At 43.9% G+C, this 3,809-nt stretch overlaps 1 pseudogene; it reads left to right on the top strand.

Annotated features, from left to right (window-relative positions):
* Positions 1-385: 385 nt before the first annotated feature.
* On the top strand, positions 386-1,426 carry LOC124987856 (uracil-DNA glycosylase-like; annotated as a pseudogene).
* Positions 1,427-3,809: the final 2,383 nt, after the last annotated feature.

Below are 3,809 nucleotides of genomic sequence, written 5' to 3'. Positions count from 1 at the left end.
GACCTTGTCTCAAAACCAAAAATATAAAGGACTAGAGATGTTGCTCAGTGTCAGAGTATCCCTGGGTTCAATCCTCAGTACTGAAAAACAAAATCAAAACAAAACAAAACAACAACAACCTCCCCAAAGGTCAAAGGTCATTAGGGAATAGGAAAACTGGCACTCTCATACAATGTTTTCAAGTTTTAATTGATACACATTTGAGTGCCTTTAAAAGTCACCTAGAGACTGTAACCCCAGGGCAGAGAGTTACTCAGCTCCCCTGGATTGATTCTGGGGCGTGTGTGAAATCATTGCCTTTCCTGTTTTGTGATCTTTTGGCCACATTTATATAATTCACTCAGTTTATCCTCTTCCTAAGGTTTAATGACATTTCTGATAAGAAATGTATTCACGGCTTGGCGCCAATTTCTGTCCGGCCGCAGCCAGCCCAAGTGTCCTGGGTCGCCCGGAGGCGCTGGTTCGCTCCCTCAGCTCCGAAGACTGTACTCCTCCTTCTCCCGAGCCGGGCCAGGGAGCCACGTGCCTGCATCCCCGAGCCGGCGACCAGGGACTGCGTAGCAGACTAGCTGAGGAGAATGGCGGCGATGCATGGGCAACCCCACCGAGAAGGCCCGGGAGGGGCAGGAGGAGCCCCCACGCCACCCTCCTCGCCCTGAGCCAAAGCCGTGGGTCCGCATCCAGAAAAACACGGTGGCGGCCCGCAAGGGTGGGCTTGGGTGAGAGTTGTAAGAAGCGCTTCAGCAGAGAGTTTGGGAAACCCTATTTTATAAAGCTAATGGGGCTTGTTGCAGAAGAAAGAAAACATCATACTGTTTATCCACATCCACACCAAGTCTTCACGTAGACTCAAACACGTGACATAAGAGATGTGAAGTTTGTCGTCCTGGGACAAGATCCTTATCATGGGCCCAGTCAAGTGCATAGGCTCTGCTTTAGCGTCCAAAGACCTGTTCTGCTTCTGCCCAGTTTGGAAAACATTTATAAAAAGCTGTCTACAGACATAGGTGGTTTTGTTTTGTTCACTCTGTCTATGGAGATTTATCAGGAAGGGTCAAACAAGGTGTCCTCCTGCTCAGCGCTGTGCTCACCATCCGGGCCCATCAAGTCAATTTGCATAAGGAGAGGGGTTGGCAACGGTTCACCGATGCAGTCGTGTCCTGGCTTAATAAGAACGTGAAGGGTCTTGTCTTCTTGCTCTGGGGCTCTTAGGCTCTGAAGAAGGTCAGTACCATTGATAGAAAGCGGCAGCATGTACTGCACACTGCTCCTCCCTGGCCACTGTCTGTGTATAGAGGGTTCTTTGGGTTTAGACGTTTTTCTAAAGCTAATGAGCTGCTGCCAGAAATCTGGCAAAAAGCCCATCGACTGGAAGGAGGAGTCGGGGGTCTCTTGTACAGGGTTGGTTTTGAAAAGCTGCTTTTGAACTATTTGTCAGTTATGAAGTCACTGGAAATTTCCTTATTAAGTGCCTTATGTAAGGGGAGAGAGCTTCCATAAAGCAGCAGAGAACCAGTCTGCCCAGCTAGGGACAGCAGAGATATACATTGACCATTTTTGCATTTCAACCCTCCAGTCACAATAAGATGAGGGCCCAAGGAAGACAAAGTGGCTCAGCCTAAAATAAGCACACTTCTCACAAGACAAATTAGGTCAAATACTGGATTCTCCCAATCTAGGTGCCCTTAAACAGATGAATGGATAAAGCAAATGTGGTATATTTACACAATGGAATGTAACTCAGCCTTAAAGAAGAGTGAAATTACAGCATTTGCAGGTAAATGGATGGAGCTGGAGACTATTAAGCTAAGCAAAATAAGTCAAAGTTCGAAAGTTTTCTCTGATATGTGGATGCTAATTCACAATAAGTGGGGGGGCAGGTTGGGGAAGAATAGAGTTACTGTGGATTAGACAGGGGAGTGAAGGGAGGGGTGGGGGTATGAGGGTAGGAAGGATAGAATAAATCAGACATTATTACCTTATGTGCATATATGATTACATGACCTGTGTAACTCTACACCATGTACAATCAGAAGAATGAGAAGTTATACCCCATTAATGTATGAGGTGTCAAAATGCATTCTACTGTCAAGTATAACTCATTAGAACAAATTAAAAAAGAAAAAATACTGGGCTATCTCCAGTCTCTTATCTTTGTGGTCCAGGAGGGGAGAGACATACCTTTTTGGTACAGCCAATCTAGCATTTTTAGTTGATAGGTTAGACTTTAAATTACAAGGTGTTTGATGGTTTGGCTTAGAAAAGTCCCCTTGATCTTTGAAGGAGCCTTCAGGTCATTTCCTGGAAGAAGCTGTAGGACCTTTTGCAAGTTTCTAGGAATCTGGCCCAGAAACTAAGGATCAGTTTCTTGATTGTAGTAAAGGCAAGGATCACTGAGGAGTGACGCCCTCCCAGTGTGAGTCCAGTGTGAACCTCACACACTGGGTAAAGAAGCAGTGGGCTCTTTTTTTTGTGGTGTTTCCTGGAGTGAAAGTAAAGTTGAACAAAGAGGTTCTATTTTTTCTTTACATGCTGGGTGGGGGATTTTCTCCTAGGGTTATCAGTTGAAGTGTTTTAAGGAGGGACAGATTGCCAGATTCTACTTTTATGGACTGGTATCACTTGGGATTTTTTTTTCCTGCAACACTGGAGAATTTCAAGTTTTTGTAAAATATGCAGATACTTTTTTTTTTTTTTTTTTTTTTTTTTTTAAAGGACAATCTCTACAGGTCTGGATTTCCATGGAGATTCGTTTTTTTGCTGTTAGCTGGGTTAAAGAGTTAACCCTGGGACTGGGATTGTGGCTCAGTGGTAGAGCACTTGCCTAGTGCACCTGAGGCACTGGGTTTGATCCTCAGCACCACATAAAAATAAAGGCATTGTGTCCACCTACAACTAAAATTATATATATTAAAAAAAGTTAATCCTGCTTAGGTTTGGTAATAAAAGATCATTGATATTTTGCAAAATAAAAAAAGCCCTATGCAAATAGAAAAGTACATTAAGATACACATTTGTGTTTTATTCTTTTATTATAAATGGGTTACAGTGGCTGTAGAGTTAGCTGAAGGAACAGTGATATCTATCAGGTGTTTCCTATTCCTAGTTTTCTTTTGTCAAGAGAATTAGGAAAATGCAGTTCCACCAGGGGGCGCCGCTGGCATTCTGATCTAGTAGCAAAGCAGCCAGAATTTTTAATTTTTTCTTTCTTTTTTCTCTTTTCTTTCTTTTTTCTTTTTTCTTTTCTCTCTCTCTTTCTCCCTTTCTTACTTTCTTTCTCTCTCTCTCCTTCCTTCCTTCCTTTCTTTCTTTCTCTCTCTCTCTCTCTCTCTCTCTCTCTCTCTTTCTTTCTTTCTTTCTTTCCTTTTCTTTTCTTTTCTTTCTTGTACCAGGGGCTCTGAGCTACTGAGCCACATCCCCATATCCCCACACCCCCAACCCTTTTTATTTTTCATTTTAAGACAGGGCCTCGTTAAACTGCTGAGGCTTGAATATGGCAGTCCTCCTGCCTCAGCCTCCCGAACTGCTGGGATTACAGACACGCGCCATCATGCCTGACAGGAGCCAGCAATTTTGTAACCGAAGTGGATTCCAGTTTAAAGAAGAGCATTTGTTGAGCATCTGCCAGCGATCTCACTGAGCATGCGTAGAGGGTCTCTGTTACTAAACCCAGAGGCACGTGAGCTTGACTACTGTAGTGGTGAGCTCATAGGTAAGTTGTCCAGGGTCACTCACAAAATCGTTGATAGATTACATGCAGACGCTCTTCTGCCTAGTGCTAGACGCAGTCTTTCCCAGGACAGCCAGCT

This window comes from Sciurus carolinensis, chromosome 1 (genome assembly GCF_902686445.1).
Source record: "Sciurus carolinensis chromosome 1, mSciCar1.2, whole genome shotgun sequence".
Taxonomy (NCBI): domain Eukaryota; kingdom Metazoa; phylum Chordata; class Mammalia; order Rodentia; family Sciuridae; genus Sciurus; species Sciurus carolinensis.
Note: the sequence above shows the minus strand (reverse complement) of the source record. Positions and strands in the feature narration are given on the sequence as shown.